Consider the following 19,512-nt stretch of genomic DNA (forward strand, 5'->3'; position numbering starts at 1 on the left):
GATAACAACAGAATGGGCTAAGAAAACATAAGTTGTTCCCAGGTTGAGGTGCTATTTTTGATGCATGTGCCCTCCTTATGGTTTAAACAGGTGCTGTAAACCAACCAGCTTAAATGCCAACATCCCTTTACCATCTCATGTAGGTCCAAGTCTTGGAAACACCTGCATCTTGCTTGCTCCTTTATAATCCCCTTCCCCTAGATCTCTGGGCCTCTCTCTTCTCCTGTTGCACCATCAGGAAGGTCTGTGACCTGAGCTCAAGCTTGAATAAAGACCCTCATGTGCTTGCATAGGAGTTGTGGTTCCTGGGACTTATATTCAACTTCACAGGGTGCTAGAGTAGGTCTACTGTGGACTCCCCTTGTAAACTTTGTATATTTTGTAAACTTGGTAAACCATCTTAGAGGGGAAAGCTGCCATGTCACATCTTGAGGAACTCCAGCAGCCAGGACACACCCCCAGACTTCCTTAACTGTCATAAGAGAGATTCCAGCCTCTGTAAAGTTCATAAAGTTTATCTCTAGCCTCTCAACAGAACCTGCCCCAGATCATGCTAATTTTAGGTGAAAAGTCTGAACAAAAGCCACCAATCCCTGAGCATGAAAACCCACCAATCCAGGAACAGGAAAACTCACTAATCTCTGAGCTCCCCCAGACTCAGCACTTGAAATCCCCCCATCACTCACAGTGGAAAACTCCTCTCTAGAAAACTCAGTCCCCCTAAGAAACACTTTACAAAGACTGTGTGTGTTTCTGTCCCAGTTCTCAGCTCCCTCTTGGGAGCAGAGGAAGCCACTCCTGTATTTGTCTCTCCACAACCTGAACCCTCCCAACAGGTCTCTTTTATGAGATTTGCTGTCTGGTATGACTCTCCCACCAGAATTAAAACAAAAACAAGGAAAGAAGTGGAGTGGGGCTGAGACTCCTGAGGTCCTCATCTCAGCTGTGGATACCCACACCTCACCCATTCCCTCCCCACCCACTGCCCCTGTAGGGACAAAGCCTCTGGTGAGTCTTGCCTCTTAGCACCTGTCACTACAGTCCCTCTCCTAGGCCATGGTTAAAAGGGATTGACTCTTCTTTGTAGGAGATTATTGTAGAGTTCTCTAAGTTTCAGTGACACTTGACTAATCATACATGTAATGCAGACAGTTTCAAAGCAGGCCAAGGCCATCTCCTCCGACTAGCAGCAATCAATTGTGGACTTAGTGCTGTTTTCTCAAGAGGTCTGTGGAGAGTTCAAGACAGCTGGTGGAGAGTAGTCTGCCTAGTTACTTTACATTTACCCACTGGACTATATGAAGTGAAAAATAGTGTGTGGCAAAGTTGAGAAAAAGATTACCAGCCTCCCCAAAATTTTTTAAAAGTTTTTGAAGGCCTGAAAGGTATGGCACGTTTTAAAAGAGAATAGAGGTGTGTTCAACAAGTTACTGGAAACTTTGATGCCCTGAAAGATGAGAGCATATTGTTAATTCAGTAACATTATTATGAATTTGGCATTATACTGTTAACTGAACTATTAATCCAACATAAAATTGAGTTAAAATGGAGGAACCTGAACAATTCAGTATTATTTGTTAAGCTCTGTCAGGTTTTGAAGAGCATATAATTATTTGCTCTTAATATTCTTATTTTCTTTTTATTGAAAATAGATTTTTTTAGTCATACAAGAAATGACACCAAAAAAATCTCCTAAAACACTAAAGTGGATGCCATGAATTTTACACAATTTTGATTCACTGTCTGTAAATTCATATATGAAGTGATCAGACTACTCGCAGGTATGGGGATGTAGCTCAATGGTAGAGCACATGTTTTGAATGTAGGGGGTCCTGGGTTCGATTCCCTGCATCTCCATTTAAGTCTCTTCAACCTTGGATTTTTTATTTTCAGATCCTTCTCTACACAAGGTGTCTCAGACTTTAACTTTCTGTTATGAAGTGATAGACGCATTGGTAATTATTTATGAAAGCACGCATCTAGGACCATGAAAACACTGTTGCTCTATAACATGACATTTCTATGGAGACCTCCACAGACTGGGGAGAGCACTGTCGTCATGTCTCCAGGAATATGTTTTGTTCACAGCTTGAGTGAAGCTCTGCTTTCTGGCTGGTTGCAGTTTCCCTTGTGGGTAAGCTTTCTCAGGTTGGGGGCCTAGATAACAGGAGGGAATGAGTTCTACTTTGAGAGACTGGAAGAGAGGGTGGGGTGGAGCCATCCCTAGTTACTAAACAGAATGCTCATTGTGGTTGTCATGGAAACCTAGAGTCATTGTGGAAACCTTTTTCAGTGTGTACCTAGGAGAATATGTAGTGAAAGGAGCATTCTCTGGAGCCAGGCTTGTGGGTTCCCAGAGGTGAGCACTTGAATCTCCCTGAGGGTGGAAGATAGATGCTGGGATTCCAGACCCAAGTAGGCTCACTCCCACTTCAGGATTTGTGGCCTTTGTGTTGTTAGCAGAAGGAGAGGAATTGGGACCTTTCTGCCTCCTCAGAAGCTTTTGTACTAGGGTGCACTGAAGCTATTGTCAGAGTGTTCTTGTGGAGTCAGGTAGAGAAAGGAGATTGGACTGTGTGCATTCCTAATCAGTTAGAGCTCTCTCTCTCTCTCTCTCTCTCTCTCTCTCTCTCTCTCTCTCTCTCTCTGTCTCTCTCTCTCTCTCTTTCTCTCTGTCTCTCTCCCCCTCTCGCTCTCCCTCCCTTGTCACTCTCTCCCTCTCTCCCTCTTTTCTTTCCCTCCCCTGTCTCTCTCTCCCCCTCTACCCTCCCTCTCCCTATCTTCTACCTTCCTCTCTCTCTCTCTTTCTCTCTCTCTCTCTCTGTCTCTGTCTCTCTCTCTCTGTCTCTCTCCCCCCTCTCGCTCTCCCTCCCTTGTCACTCTCTCCCTCTCTCCCTCTTTTCTTTCCCTCTCCCCCCTCTACCCTCCCTCTCCCTATCTTCTACCTTTCTCTCTCTCTCTCTCTCTCTCTCTCTCTCTCTCTCTCTCTCTCTCTCTCTCTCTCGTAATTTTCAGTTTTGCTTTGCTTTGAGAGAGCATTCCACTGTGTCCTAACCTCAGATTCCTGGTGATGAGATTACAATTTTGGGGCACTGTGTGTGCTAGGGGTCAGTCTGAGATTTAAGTTGCATTCTTTTGTGGAATCTACTCTGTCATGTTACCATGATGTATTCTAAGAATCCCTACAATGCTATTGCCTGCATATGGCACTAATGTCACTAATAAATCTCTTATAAAATGAGCAATCCTATTCAATGTCCCCAGGAACAACAGAACTCCGGAAACCTTTCAGAGTTTTCTATTTCTCTGTTCGGAGTGAACTTTGGGACCTTTCTGCATGGTTCATCAAAAATTCTTTATTGGATATAGAGTTTTCAAACTTTCCTCTTAGCCATGTACTTAAACTTTCTCATTTTCTTTTTTCACCCATGCATTTGGAACAGGGCAGATTTCACTTTCTCCAATTCTCCAATTAAGTTTTTTATTTGGTATCTTGTCTACAAAATCTTCACCTAACCTGCAGTGACAAGTAGTTTCTTCTTCACGTTCAGTTACACATTTCATATATTTTTATATTTTTACATCTCTAATCTATTTTGAATTGTCTTCCCATGTAGTAGACTGCTGATTCTAATTTATATTTGTGGATGAGGATATACACTTACCTCAGCACTGTTTCCTGAAAGACCACCCTTTCTGCACAGAATTGACTTTGTATATTTATGGAATACCAGTTGTCCAAGATGCCCGTCATGGAACATATTCTAATAATCCCAGAGCCTGAGGTGGAGGCATGTAGCAGGAATATATTCAATTCTTCTCAGCCCAGCCTACACACTAACTTGATCTGAGCATGAGATACACTGAGACATCTTGGCTCCAAATTAGCAGTTGTCTGTAAATGTGTGGATGTCAGTATGACTGTTGATTTCCGTTTTTCTGGACTTGTCAACCTTAATTCCAGTACCATTCTGGCTCAGTTACATTAGGCCTATATGGAGGTCTGTCTTCAGGCAATGTTCTTCTCTGACTTTCTTCTGATTCTTAGTTTTCATTTTCTATGCATGAATCTATGAAGTTTGACTTTAGACACCCAATTAAAATAAATAGTATCATCTTATTCTTGTTGCATGAAACATGTAGAATAATTTTGAAACAATAGACATCTTACCACTAATGAATAGTCAGAGTCAAGAACATAATAGACTCTGGATTTGTGTATGTAGTTATTTAGGAATGTTTGGAGCCTTTCTAATGTATAAGCAGTATACAGGTCTGTTGAGGTCCAATGTGATTCCATGTGCAAAACATATCCTGCTGTGTCAAACAGACAGAGGGACCAAAGGACTCTGGATAAATTCTATTACATCAGATGTCCCAGAACGCTCACTGTTAGATTACTGGTCCTCACACGTGGTGCACATGTGGTGCATGCCCAGCTCTTTCTGGAGTCATTGTTAATATTGTTCCTTCACAATCCTCCCATGTAGAGGTGAGTGTGTGCTACACCCCTTTATGCTCCAGGAGGGTAGTAGCACTTCCAGCCACTCGCCCTGGGAATCGCCACCTACCTCAAATTTCACATGGCTAGTTGATTTTATCTCCTGCAGGTCCTATGTCCATCCATCCATCTGAGTCTCTTTCTCCCCCTAAGTAATGCTGGTTCCTTTCTCCTCTCTCCTGCTTCCTTGATTTGGCAACTCTAAGGGTCCAGCCTGTTCCTCTCTCCCCAACCATTACCTGCTGGAATCTTTATTGATCAATCAAAACCCAACTGGGCCACTTCTCAATTAGAATTTAAAATGGATTATGGACCGGAGAAGATAACATTTTTAACTTGCAGGAGGCTCAGCAAGTACAAGCACTTCTTTTGAGGCATGCTTCATGATCTGAGTTCAGTTGCAACAAATCAGGGGAATGGCCACAAGTGGTCCTCATGATCTGTAATCTCAGGGTTCCTATAGCAAGATGGGCGATATGGACATAAGAATTACCAAAAATCTGACGAGCCAGGTAGCCTGGAATACATGGGACACGTAATATAATACATGTAGTACAATAAATGCAGTATACTACAGCAGCAGAAAGAAGAGAAACCCTCCCTCTAAAGAAGGTTGGGGGATACAGCTGAATCTAAAAAATATTGAATCCGGGTTTCCATGACAACAATAAATGCTCCTCCCCTCTCTCTGCACAGGAACTAGGAATGCTCTGCCCATCCCTCCCTTCCTTTCTCTCAAAGCAGAACTCATTCACACTTGTTATCTGTCCCATTAGAAAGCATAAGGGAAACTACCACCAGCCAGAAAGCAGAGCTTTACTCAAGCTGTGAATAAAACATTCCTAGAGTCGTGCTTGGCCCAGGCTCTCCTCACTAGACTAGGTCTCCATGGAAACATTGTCATGGTTATAGAGCAACATTGTTGCCCTGGTCATAGATGAGGTCTTTTATGTTCCTCAGGAGATTATGGAGATATGCTAGGTTGTGTCACCCTGTGTAGAAAGAGACCCAAAGAGGAAAAGTAAAGATTTGGCCATGCTGGGAATCAAACCCGGAACCGCATGCATCCAAAGCATGGGCTCAAACCTCAGAGCTACATCTCCAGCCTGGCCACTTGCCAGGTTTATAGCCTATATCAATAATGAGTGACCAAAACTGCATTTATAGGGTTTGAAAGAATCTGCAGCACATCTTTATATGATTTGTTGCTTTCTAATTTAAGATGTTTGTGGGATTTTTATGTTTTTCTTCTATGAGAACAGAATCTCTTTTCAATGAAAAGAAAATAGTATTAGCAACAAGAAATTCTGTGTTCTTTAAAACATGGCATACATACAATACATTGATATATTTATTTACATTTCAAATGATTTCCCCTTTTCTGGACACCCGCTTTCCGAAAGTCACATCAGTCCCCTTCCCTCCCCCTGTTTTCCCACCCACTCCTTCCCACTTCCCCGTTCAGATTTTGCTCTATACTGCTTCACTGAGTCTTTTCAGAACAAGGGGCCACTCCTCCATTCTTCTTGTACCTCATTTGATGTGTGGGTTGTGTTTTGGGTATTCCAGGTTTCTAGGTTAATAACCACTTATTAGTGAGTGCGTACCATGATTCACCTTTTGAGTCTGGGTTACCTCACTTAGTATGATGTTCTCTAGCTCCATCCATTTGCCTAAGAATTTCATGAATTCATTGTTTCTAATGGCTGAATAGTACTCCATTGTGTAGATATACCACATTTTTTGCATCCACTCTTCTGTTGAGGGATACCTGGGTTCTTTCCAGCATCTGGCAATTATAAATAGGGCTGCTATGAACACAGTAGAGCATGTATCCTTATTACATGGTGGGGAATCCTCTGGGTATATGCCCAGGAGTGGTATAGCAGGATCTTCTGGAAGTGAGGTGCCCAGTTTTCAGAGGAACCTCCAGACTGATTTCCAGAGTGGTTGTACCAATTTACAACCCCACCAGCAGTGGAGGAGTGTTCCTCTTTCTCCACACCCTCTCCAACACCTGCTGTTACCTGAATTTTTAATCTTAGCCATTCTGACTGGTGTAAGATGAAATCTCAGGGTTGTTTTGATTTGCATTTCCCTAATGACTAATGAAGTTGAGCATTTTTTAAGATGCTTTTCCACCATCCGAAATTCTGCAGGTGAGAATTCTTTGTTTAACTCTGTACCCCATTTTTTAAAAGGGTTGTTTGGTTTTCTGGAGTCTAACTTCTTGAGTTCTTTATATATATTGGATATTAGCCCTCTATCTGATCTAGGATTGTTGAAGATCTTTTCCCAATTTGTTGGTTTCCGATCTGTCCTTTTGATGGTGTCCTTTGCCTTACAGAAACTTTGTAATTTTATGAGGTCCCATTTGTCAATTCTTGATCTTAGAGCATACGCTATTGGTGTTCTGTTCAGAAACTTTCTCCCTGTACCGATGTCCTCAAGGGTCTTCCCCAGTTTCTTTTCTATTAGCTTCAGAGTGTCTGGCTTTATGTGGAGGTCCTTGATCCATTTGGATTTGAGCTTAATACAAGGAGACAAGGATGGATCAATTCGCATTCTTCTGCATGCTGACCTCCAGTTGAACCAGCACCATTTGTTGAAAAGGCTATCTTTTTTCCATTGGATGTTTTCAGCCTGTTTGTCGAGGATCAAGTGGCCATAGGTGTGTGGGTTCATTTCTGGATCTTCAATCCTGTTCCATTGATCTGCCTGCCTGTCACTGTACCAATACCATGCAGTTTTTAACACTATTGCTCTGTAGTATTGCTTGAGGTCATGGCTACTGATTCCCCCAGAATTTCTTTTGTTGCTGAGAATAGTTTTAGCTATCCTGGGTTTTTTGTTATTCCAGATGAATTTGATAATTGCTCTTTCTAACTCTGTAAGAATTGAGTTGGGATTTTCATGGTATTGCATTGAATCTGTATATTGCTTTTGGCAAAATGGCCATTTTAACTACATTGATCCTGCCGATCCATGAGCATGGGAGGTTTTCCCATTTTTTGAGGTCTTCTTCCATTTCTTTCTTCAGAATCTTGAAGTTCTTTTCATACAGATCTTTCACATGTTTGGTAAGAGTCACCCCAAGATACTTTATACTGTTTGTGGCTATTGTGAAGGGGGTCATTTCCCTAATTTCCTTCTCAGCCTGCTTATCCTTTGAGTATAGGAATGCCACTGATTTGCTTGAGTTGATTTTATAACCTGCCACTTTGCTGAATAGTTGTTTATCAGCTGTAGGAGTTCTCTAGTGGAGTTTTCTGGGTCACTTAGGTAGACTATCATGTCATCTGCAAATAATGATAGTTTGACTTCTTCCTTTCCAATTTGTATCCCTTTGACCTCCTTATGTTGTCGAATTGCCCGAGCTAGTACCTCAAGTACAATATTGAAAAGATAAGTAGAAAGGGGGCAGCCCTGTCTAGTCCCTGATTTTAGAGGGATTGATTCAAATTTCTCTCCATTTAGTTTGATGCTGGCTACCGGTTTGCAGTATATTGCTTTTACTATGTTTAGGTATGGACCTTGAATTCCTGTTCTTTCCAAGACTTTAAGCATGAAAGGATGCTGAATTTTGTCAAATGCTTTTTCAGCATCCAATGAAATGACCATGTGGTTTTTTTCTTTGAGTTTGTTTATGTAGTGGTTTGCTTTGATGGATTTCCGTATATTGAACCAACCCTGCATCCCTGGGATAAAGCCTACTTGATCATGGTGGATGATCGTTTTGATGTGTTTTTGGATTCGGTTGGCAAGAATTTTATTGAGTATTTTTGCATCGATGTTCATAAGGGAGATTGGTCTGAAGTTTCTTTCTTTGTTGGATCTTTGTGTGGTTTTGGTATCAGTGTAATTGTGGCTTTGTAGAAGGAATTGGGTAGGGTTCCTTCTCTTTCTATTTGTGGAATAGTTTGAAGAGTATTGGTGTTAGGTCTTCTTTGAAGGTCTGATAGAATTCTGCACTGAAACCATCTGGTTCTGTGCCTTTTTGGTTGGAGGACTTTCTATGACACCTTCTATTTCTTTAGGGGTTATGGGACTGTTTAGATGATCTATTTGGTCCTGATTTAATTTTGGTATTTGGTATTTGTCTGGGAAATTGTCCATTTCCTCCAGATTCTCCAATTGTGTTGAGTATAGGCTTTTGTAGTAGGATCTGATGATTTTTTGGTTTTCCTCAGTTTCTGTTGTAATATCTACCTTTTCATTTCTAATTTTGTTAATTTGGATACTTTCTCTGTGCCCTTTGGTCAGTCTGGCTAAGGGTTTATCTATCTTGTTGATTTTCTCAAAGAACCAGCTCCTGGACTCGTTGATTCTTTGTACAGTTGTCTTTGTTTCCACTTGATTGATTTCAGCCCTGAGTTTGATGATTTCCTGTCTTCTACTCCTCCTGGGTGAATTGGCTTCCTTTTGTTCCAGGGCTTTCAGGTGTGTCATTAAGCTGCTAGTATATGCTCTCTCCATTTTCTTTTTGGAGGCACTCAGGGCTATGAGTTTTCCTCTTAGCACTGCTTTCATTGTCTCCCAAAGATTTGGGTATGTTGTGCCTTCATTTTAATTAAATTCTAAAAAGTCTCTGATTTCTTTCTTTATTTCTTCTTTGGCCAAGGTGTCTTTGAGTAGAGTATTGTTCAGCCTCCATGTGTATGTGGGCTTTTGTTGTTTTTGTTGCTATTGAAAACCACTCTTACACCATAGTGATCTGATAAGAGGCATGGGATTAGTTCGATCTTCTTGTATTTGTTGAGGTCTGTCTTGTGACCAATTATATGGTCGATTTTGGAGAAGGTACCATGAGGTGCTGAGAAAAAGGTATATTCTTTTGCTTTAGGGTGAAATGTTCTATAAATATCCGTCAAATCCAATTGGTCTAAAGCTTCCATTAGTTTTACTGTGTCCCTGTTTAGTTTCTGTTTTCCTGATCGGTCCATTGAGGAGAGTGGAGTGTTGAAGTTCCCCACAATTATTGTGTTAGGTGCAATGTGTGCTTTGAGCTTTAGTTAAGTTTCTTTTACGAATGAGGGTGCCCTTGTATTTGGAGCATAGATGTTCAGAATTGAAAGTTCTTCTTGGTGGATTTTTCCTTTGACCAGTAAGAAGTGTCCCTCAGTGTCTCTTTTGATGACTTTAGGTTGAAAGTCGATTTTATCTGATATTAGAATGGCTACTCCGGCTCATTTCCTGAGACCATTGGCTTGTAAAATTGTCTTCCATCCTTTTACTCTAAGGTAGTTTTTGTCTTTGACATTTAGGTGTGTTTCCTGTATGCAGCAAAATGTAGGTAGGGTCCTGTTTCCTTATCCAGTCTGTTAGTCTGTGTCTTTTTATTGGGGAATTGAGTCCATTGATGTTAAGAGATATTAAGGAATAAAGATTATTACTTCCTGTCATTTTTGATGTTATTTTTATATTTGAGTGGTTATCTTCTTTTGGGTTTGATGAAGGAAGGTTACTATCTTACTTTTTCTAGGGTGTAGTTTCCCTCCTTGTATTGGAGTTTTCCTCCTATTATTCTTTGTAGAGCTGGGTTTGTGGAAAGATATTGTGTAAATTTGGTTTTGTCATGGAATGTCTTGGTTTCTCCATCTATTGTGATTGAGAGTTTTGCTGGGTATAGTAGTCTTGGCTGACATTTGTGTTCTCTTAGAGTCTGCATGAGATCTGCCCAGGATCTTCTAGCTTCTCTAGTGAGAAGTCTGGTGTGATTCTGATAGGTCTTCCTTTATATGTTACTTGGCCTTTTTCTCTTACTGCCTTTAATATTCTTTCTTTGTTTAGTGCATTTGGGGTTTTAATTATTATGTGGTGAGAGGTATTTCTGCTCAGATCCAGTCTGTTTGGAGTTCTATAGGCTTCCTCTATATTCATAGGTATCTCTCTCTTTAAGTTGGGAAAGTTTTCTTCCATAATTTTTTTAAAGATATTTGCTGGCGCTTTCAGTTGTAAATCTTCACTCTCATCTATACCTATAATCCTTAGGTTTGGTCTTCTCATTGTATCCTGGATTTACTGGAAGTTCTGTGATACAAGCTTTTTGCATTTTGCATTTTCTTTGACTGTTGAGTCAATGGTTTCTATGGTATCTTCGGCATCTGAAATTCTTTCTTCCATCTCTTGTATTCTGTTGTTTATATTTGCATCTATGGCCCCTGATATCTTCTCAAGGTTTTCTATTTCCAAAGTTGTCTCCCTTTTTGATTTCTTATTTGTTTCTACTTCTGTTTTTTAGATCCAGGATGGTTTTGCTCAGTTCCATCATTTGTTTGTTTGTGTTTTCCTGTAATTCTTTAAGAGATTTTTGTGTTTCCTCTTTCATGACTTCTGCCTTTTGACTCAAGTTCTCCTGCATTTCTTTAAGGTTGGTTTTTGTGTGTGTGTGTGTGTGTGTGTGTGTGTGTGTGTGTTTCTTCTTTATTGGCTTATATCTCTTGAGCCTTATTCTCCTGCATTTCTTTAAGTGATTTTTCTGTTTCCATTATACGGGTTTCTAGCTTATTCGTGCTCCCCTGTATTTCTTTAAGAGATTCATTTACGTCCTTTTTGTGTTCTTCTAGCAGCATCATGATCAGTGATTTTAAATCCAAATCTTGTTTCTCTGGTGTGTTGGCATAACCAGGACTTGCTGATGTTGGAGAGTTTGGTTCAGATGCTGCCATATTGCCTAGATTTCTGTTAGTAGCGTTCCTGTATTTGCCCTTTGCCATCTTGTTCTCTGGAGTTAGTTGGTCTTGTCCCTGGCTGGTGTTTGGGCCTCCTGAGGGGCTCTGGGGCTATTACTGCAACGCTATATGGCTGGGTTTCCCCTGTAGCAGATTGCTGATATGCTGTCTTCCTCTTGGGTGCCCTTGCAGCTCTAGTGTGCTTTGCCCCAGATTGTGTCTGTGAACCAGATGGAGCCCGTTTGCACCTTCAGGGAGTGCTGATGGTGTATGCTGCCGGGACCTTTTCTGCCTGCTGATCACTCTGCTGGGCATCCGATCTTCCAACCGGGTTGGTGCACACAAGGTTAGCCTGGCTGCTCAGGCCCTGGGTCCAGGTAAAAGCCTGGGAGGCCAAGGTCCGAGCAAAGTTCCCCTTGGGCTATGACTGTTAATTAGGTCTGTCAGGTGGCCAGGATGGCGGGCGTGTGTGCTAGCGCTCCCTGAAAGTGCCTGGAGAGTCTGCTGGGATAATAACCTCCTGGGCGGGTTGACACACAGATGGCCCACCAAGCCGCCCAGTTCTTGGGGTCAGTCTAGGGCCTGTTGGGGCCTAGACCCCCGCTTTGTTAGCCTCAGGCTATGCCTCTTATGGCTTTGCCTGCTAGAGCTCTCTGGTGTTCTGTAGGTAAAATGGCGGCGCCCGCGCGCCAGCGCAGGCAAAAAAATCTCCTGGCTAGGTTGGCACCCCGATGGCCCCCCGAACAGCCCAGGGCCTGGGTGCAGGCCAACGCCCGTCGGGCTTAGACCCCCGCGATGTTAGCCTCGGGTTATGTTTGTGTACCTCAGTCTGTCAGATCTCTCTGGAGTCTGAAACCAAGATGGAGGCGAGTCTCTCGTGACTGGGGGGAGGCAGAGTTCTGATGTGGCTTCTGTGTGGTGAAAGGCACCATAAATCCGTAGGTGCTTGCCACCCAGCTGGCCAGCGAAGGTCAGTGGTCGTGGGTGCAGGGCCTAACTGGACCCTGTGTCGCCTTGTTTCCACTGCTGATGGCCCTTCAGCTGGACCAGCCACTGCTGTACTGCCGCCACCGCCGCCGCTGCCACCACTTCTCCAACGGGTATTTTCTTAACAGCAAGGCTGCCTTAGTCTTACTAAAGACAACAGAACTTTAATTCTTTTACCAATAAAAGGGCAGAAGCTTTCTCTTTCTCTAGGCAGTAAAGATGGTAGCTCAGTTTTCATCCAGAGTGATAGAATTCTTTCTGCACAGGCACTTGGTTTTTTGCTCCATATATGTAGGTAAGTATCGATTTGTGTGTATATGTAGGTAAGTATGGGTGTGTGTGTGTGTAGGTATGTATGTAATTATGATTTTAGCATGCAACTAAGTTCTTCTCAATTGCATGAAGTTGTATGACTGTGTATGCATGATTTTCTATGTGAATTTATGTGAGTCTATACATATTTGCTTGTTGTAAAGAATTTCCTTTTGCTAGTGACTCTAATCTGGTTCAGTAAATGTTTCTTGTTCTAAAACCTTCTTCCTGCTTGACAAGCTAGAGACAAGTCTTCTGGCCAAGAGATAGCAAATCCCTGGCAGTTAATCCTTTACTTAATCCCCCTGTTTCATGATGAGGTGCTAAAAGCTACAGCCTGCAGTGCTTGGGCTCAAAGGATAGGCAGGCTAGCTACCCTTGAAAAGTAACTTAGACTTAAGATAGGTAAACATTATAAAATTGCAACCCTAATATCTTGCAAGAGCAAGTCTTGCTCCCACCTACAAACTCTGTCCTCAGATATCTTCAAGAGAGAACATGAATGCCAGAGCTGGTCCCTGACAGAGATTCACTCAGATGTCAACAATAAATAAATACATGAAATTTGCAAGCACATGGATGGACAAGTAAAAAATATTCCAGAGTGAGGTAACTCAGATGCAGCATGATAAACATTGTACATATTTGCTTATATGTGAGTATAATGAATTAAAAAAATAATGATAACCAAGCTACAATCCATAGACCCAGAGAGGTTCTGCATAGAAGGAGTGACTAAGGGGACACAAGAATCCTCTGAGAGGGGACAGTAGAGTAGATGATGTGGGTGAGTGCTGAGGGTACAAGAATAGGAGGATCAGGTGCTTTTGGAGAGGGGTGATGATGGTGTTGAGCAAGAGAATGCAGTGGAGACAGAATCCATGGGCAGTGGAGAGGTGTTAAAGAGATTATTGCAGTAGAAATAGTCTAAAATATGTGAAGTCAATGCAAATGTGGTCTCCAAATAAAGGGAGAGACAGAGGGTGTGTCATCTGTCCATCTAGTGTCACCAAACAAATCTTCCATACTTGGAAGGGTTGAATCTAATTGAAATTTAAGCCAGAGGTTTCCCATGAAAAGACCCCCAAACACAGTGAATGTGCTTCTTGGGGCCAGACTGCTTATAGCCTTCAGGTTTCCTATATTAGCACCTGCCTTCTCCTTCCTAAATCTGCAATTCAGACACTGCAAAAGCCACTTACAAGTTCATTCACCGAAGAGCTGTCTTCGAGTCTAAAATAAAAAGCCAGCTCATGCAGTTTACTTTAGTTTTAAATGCCATGTACATTTTAATCTTTCCTTTACAACTTGCTGTATATGATTAGAGTTCAGACTTATAACTTCAAACTCCACAGGCTCACAGATATAAACTTCTTAATGACCCTTGAGGGCCACTCTCTCTTGAAAGCCCCTGTCCATCCAATTCATTTGATTACTTTTATAGTGCCCTTTGCCTGTGTGAGACTTTGTCTTAGTACTTAATAGACTCAGTCCTGATGCTTTGCTGTGTCTCTTTCTGAAATTCTTCTCTAAGGTGGCATCAATGACCTAGCTTTATATAAATGAAGTTCCCTGTGAACACAACTCCTGCTTGGCCTGTCTTCTTACTGCGGCTGACAAGAAGGGCTGTAGGCATTTTTTTGTCACTGATGCAGAAGCACGCTGTGTGTGTGTTTTTGTCTGTGTGTGGACTTCATATTAATGCAAACATGCACATGAACCTCGGACATACACACACACACACACACACAGAGAGAGAGAGAGAGAGAGAGAGAGAGAGAGAGAGAGAGAGAGAGAGAGAGAGAGAAAGAGAGAGAGAGGGGGGAGAGGGAGAGAGAGAGACAGAGACAGAGAGAAACAGAGATAGACACACACACATATGAACAAGGATTACATGCACATCCATAACTCTCCAAACACACACATGTACACAGGCACACACATATATGTGCACAGTCCTTCACACACACAAACAAAACCTAAGTTATCATAAACAAATGTTTCCAACTTTGCGTATAAAATGATAAGCATGAAAGATTAATTGTACAGCAAACCACAAACACTTGGTTGCTTTTTAAAGTAACCAGGGAGCAGAGCACAATGCTGATGATTGAAAGAGAATGAATATTTCTGACAGGGAGGGATCTGGGAAGTCATAGTATAGGCTTCTGGAGAGGGTTGGAATGTTTGGGAAACACATCTGAGTGCAACAGAATTCAATCAGATTATTGATACCATGTTCTCTATGTAGGACCCCTGTATGCACGGTTTGAACTGCTCTCTTTACTCAGAGCAGCGATGAAGTGAGTTGTTGAGCACTAGATCTGTGGTGCTCCATAAGTGGGAACTGCTCTAGTATACCCTTGAAGCTTCCAGACAGCAATACAGTAACAAGAGGATATTTGGCACTCTGTAAAACATAAGGCCTTTCCATTGAAATGTAAGACTATTGGTTTGCTGCCTCCCCGTGGCTTTAATGAGAACTGCATCAGTGTGATTCAGGCCCGATGATCTCTGTTTGGGAGGAAGAGAAAACAGGCTGTGAACTGAACTTGATAGGACCTTAACTCTGGAGTTTGCAGAATTTTTTACCTCTTATTATTTTCTTGGCATATAACAATTCATACCTTAGGCATATCTAATACACCCCAGAGATTGGAACCCGATCCTGCTCTGAGGTGAAGATAAAGAATAGACATGATGGAGCTATAGAAGCTAGGATGAGTCTAAACAGGAACACACAGCTGCAGGCACACACAGAGCACACAGAGGAAAATCCATTTGTGCATCTCATTCATTTGCTCCATGAAACTCAAACAATACTGTCACTGTGTATAGAAAATATATACATGTACATCCTCTACCATGTGTGTGTGTGTGTGTGTACATGCATGCAGCAGGAGGCAGAAGAGAGCCTCCAGTTTTGCAAGTCAGGTGCCATTTTCCTTAGACAAGGTTTGTCACTGGCCTGGGACACCCCAGCTAGGCTAGGCTGATTGCTCAGTAAGTCCTGGGAATCTGGATCTCTACATTCACAGGCAAGCATGTGCTGCCACACCCATTTTATTCCTCCTGGGGATGGAACAGAGGTCCTCCTGCTCACAATGTTATCACTTTAGTGACAGACCTACTCCACTCTCTTATTCTTTTCTCAATCAGAGAACAAGTATTTTCCCCTTCCCAGATATAAATTTTCAAACAACAGTCAAAAGCACATATGACCATAAGTAAAAGTTAAAAGTGTTATCATCTCAGCTCCATAATCCACTTTAAAATTCTAACTGAAAAGTGACTCTTCCTTCTTCCTTTTCAGATACCAGTGATAACCGGAGCCTTCCTGTCCTGACACTCTGGAAATTCTTCCTTTTATGAAGGTCTTCAGCCTCCTTCTCCTCTACCTCTAGCACAGCGACTTACTGACTCGCTTGGTGCACCTGCTTGCTGTCTTGGACCCTAACTCCAAATGGACGACTTTCTCTGTTCCTCTTATCCCTCTCTTCTTCTTTCCCAACAGCTAACAAAGCTTATAGCCTGTCTACTTGTTGTGTTCTTCTTTGCAAAATGGTAGGTTATTCTTGAGATTAAATGAAAAGCAAATCGTCCCCTATGTAAAATAAGAGACTGTTTAAATGTCAAATGGAAATGAATGTGTTAGAAAAATATACCCCAAGAAGAGTTGAATAGTGTGTGACTATCATGACCTCAACAATCAGGAGGCAGAGGCTGGAAGATCACAGAATGTTCAAAGTCAGCCTGCTCTACATAGTGAGTTCCAGGCCAGCTAGATGCACATGTAAAATAACACCAAACCACAGAAGGATACACACTAAAGGAAGACATAAAGCATACACGAGTGTGCTGACTAAACAATAATAACAATGACACCAGAAAGGCCTTGACATTCAGCATATATGCACCACATGTGAGAACCACTCATCTAACACTGAGTTCAAGGACACATGATGTAATACATTTACTCCAAAGTGGCTTGGTCCCTCTCTCTGTTTGAGATGGCATGGTGTTTTGATTTGTTTTTGATATATTTTTTCTTTCATTTTTTTATATTCTTTGTTTACATTCCAAGTGATTTCCCCTTTCCCGGTTCCCCCCTCTCTCCCCATAAGTCCCATAAGCCCTCATCCCTCTGCCAGTTCTCCAATCAACCCCCTCCTTTCTCTGTCCTAGTACTCCCCTACAATGCTGGATCAAGCCTGTCCAGGACCAGGGACCTCTCCTTCTTTCTTCTTGGGAATCATTAGATATGTGAATTGTGTCTTGGGTAATCAGAGCTTCTGGGCTAATATCCACTTATCAGTGACTGCATTCCCTGTGTGTTCTTTTGTGACTGGGTTACCTCACTTAGGTGATATTTTCCAGTTCCAACCATTTGCCTAAGAACTTCATGAATTCACTGTTTTTAATTGCTGAGTAGTATTCCATTGTATAAACATACCACATTTTCTGTAACCACATGGTCATTTCATTAGATGCTGAAAAAGCATTTGACAAAATTCAGCATCCTTTCATGCTAAGTCTTGGAAAGAACAGGAATTCAAGGCCCATATGTTCCTCAAATATGCTTGCATCTGACTGTGAAGGTCATGAGCTAAATATTTAACCTTAATGTCCCACACAGAGAATATTCCTGGTAACTTCACAGACAATCACACACACACACACACACACACACACACACACACACACACACACACACACACACAAGATGTACACAATGACATGCTTACAAATGCTGATGCAATACCCAGCTACCACCACAAAGTGAATAGGTTCATTCTGGGGTCAAATATGTATGAGAAAATATGAGTGACAGAGATGTAGGTTACTACAAAATCCATGGTACAATATGGAATCAGCTTCATGAAGCGTTTACAGTCATAGAGCAAGTAAGGTACAAATCAAACTATTCTTAAATATATTGATGGAAGTATTAACTAGGCCAAACATCAGCTGTTGACATTAGCTCCTATCTGATGACACTTAGTTTTTTGTTTGGTAGAAAACTATATTTTTTTAAAGATAATATAATGTGAAATGTAAAACGTTTGTGTTAGTATTCCAGGTCCAATTTTATCTGAAAATGACAAGATGCTAGGTGATTCCAACATAGATGGGCCAGGGAACATAGTCTTCTGGACTAAAGAGATCACAAATAAACTGTAGTTAGGCCTGCAACATTCTGTCATCTCCACATCAATGAAGTTCCAGTCAGTCAATCAATCTTTGCAGACCCAGCTTCTTTCTAGGTATCCCTGTTTCCACATACAAAGTGCCTCTCCTCCTCACTAGTCTAGATCCCTGGTATCCATTAATGTGTTGCTTGAGGGGCCAAGAAGTCAAAACACACCTTCCAACATATTCACCAGTAACAGTTACACACAGGATGCTGAAAGCTACACAATCATGATCTCTTAGTGTGAATCTTGAGAAGATGGCCTGTGGACTTGTCTCTGGGACATTTCTCTCATTCCCTTCAATAGAATCAGTAGCCTCTATGTTCTCTTAAGGCAGTAGGGGCAAACTGCATTAAACATCAAATAAAGTCTCCATCATTGAGTGTTCCATGGAGATCCTTCATGAGGATCATTGACATTTGGTTTCTGACACTTCACAGAAAATTTAATAATCGGTTCACTGAGAATGCAACAAATAGTACTTGTAGTTTAACATAATACCAGGAATAGTTGAATCAAAAGTGTCAAATGTTTGTGAGTGATATTGGTACATAGTCCTATACTGCTTATATATAGGAAAGGCTCAAAACTTTGCTGAATTACGACATACACAAATGTAGAGTCTATTATGTTCATGGGTCAGACTTGTCATTATTGACAAGATACATATTGTTTCACAATTGTTCTACATGTTCAAAGCAAGAAGAATAATGATACAATTTATTTTAATTTGGTGTCTTATTCCAAACTTTATATAAAAATGTCTAGAAAAAAGAAAGTAAGAAACAGAACAAAGTCAGAGAAGAATATTGCCTGAAGAAAGACCTCCATATAGACCTAAAGTACCTGACATTTGATAAATATGCAACATTGAATCTGTGCAGAAAGGGTCATCCATCAGAGTACAGTGCTGAGATAAGCTTATGCATACACACAAATATAAAATATAGGCTGGAAGATGGCTCCGTGGTTAAGAGTAAAGCCTGAGCTTCTCAGAGGTCCTGAGTTCCCAGCAAACACATAGTGGCTCACACCTTGTGGAGATCTGGTGCACTCATGGTACTGTACATGAAGGTAAAGCACTCACATAAAATAAGAAAATAAATATTTAAAAACAAATATAAATTAATATCTACATATCATATGCAGATCATTTTATATAAATATAAGCCTATATAATTTCTAACAGATTGTACAGAAGAAAACCTCTATCACTAGGTTCTAAGTGAATATTTCACAGACACTAGTTTAAATAAAAGGAATTAGATGAACTAGAGAAGAAGAAATCCTTAAAATATAAAATCTTCCATAGGTTAAAAAAAATGAGAATTAAGTCCACAGCTGGGGAAAAGCATGAAATGTTCATATTCTAATCGAATTCTATGAAGCTTGCAGAAAAGTTTCCAAAAGTCAAAGAGGAAACAGAAATTGAAAAATGTGAAAGGTTTCAGGTGTGCAGTTGTGCACTGGGACATTGAGTAAGATTGTTCATTTCATAAGAGATTTATTAGCGACATTAAGACAGTAGGTGTGCAGACAGAATCATGGTAGGGGTTTCTGAGGAGAAGCAGATTCCCATGGCAGAGTGGGTAAAACACAAAAGATGGCAACTTGAAATTTCCAATTAACACAAAGCACACAGTGACCCACAATTGTAATCCCATCACCAGGAAGCTGAGTTAGGTGGTTCATTTAGAGTTCTAAGCCAGGCGTGGACACAGTGGATTGCTGTATCAAAACAAAGCAAAACACTAAATTAACAAACAACAAGAAACAACACGGCAATACAGAACAACAACAACAAAAACAAGAAACTACAAACACAGAATAGTAAGAAAAGAAAAATAAA

At 41.2% G+C, this 19,512-nt stretch overlaps 1 pseudogene; it reads left to right on the top strand.

The window, feature by feature from the left end:
• The first annotated feature begins 4,977 nt into the window (after positions 1–4,977).
• LOC127674602 (presenilins-associated rhomboid-like protein, mitochondrial) overlaps positions 4,978–19,512 on the top strand; it is a 29,952-nt pseudogene continuing 15,417 nt past the window's right edge.

Source organism: Apodemus sylvaticus, chromosome X (assembly GCF_947179515.1).
Source record: "Apodemus sylvaticus chromosome X, mApoSyl1.1, whole genome shotgun sequence".
In the NCBI taxonomy this organism is placed as follows: Eukaryota; Metazoa; Chordata; class Mammalia; order Rodentia; family Muridae; genus Apodemus; species Apodemus sylvaticus.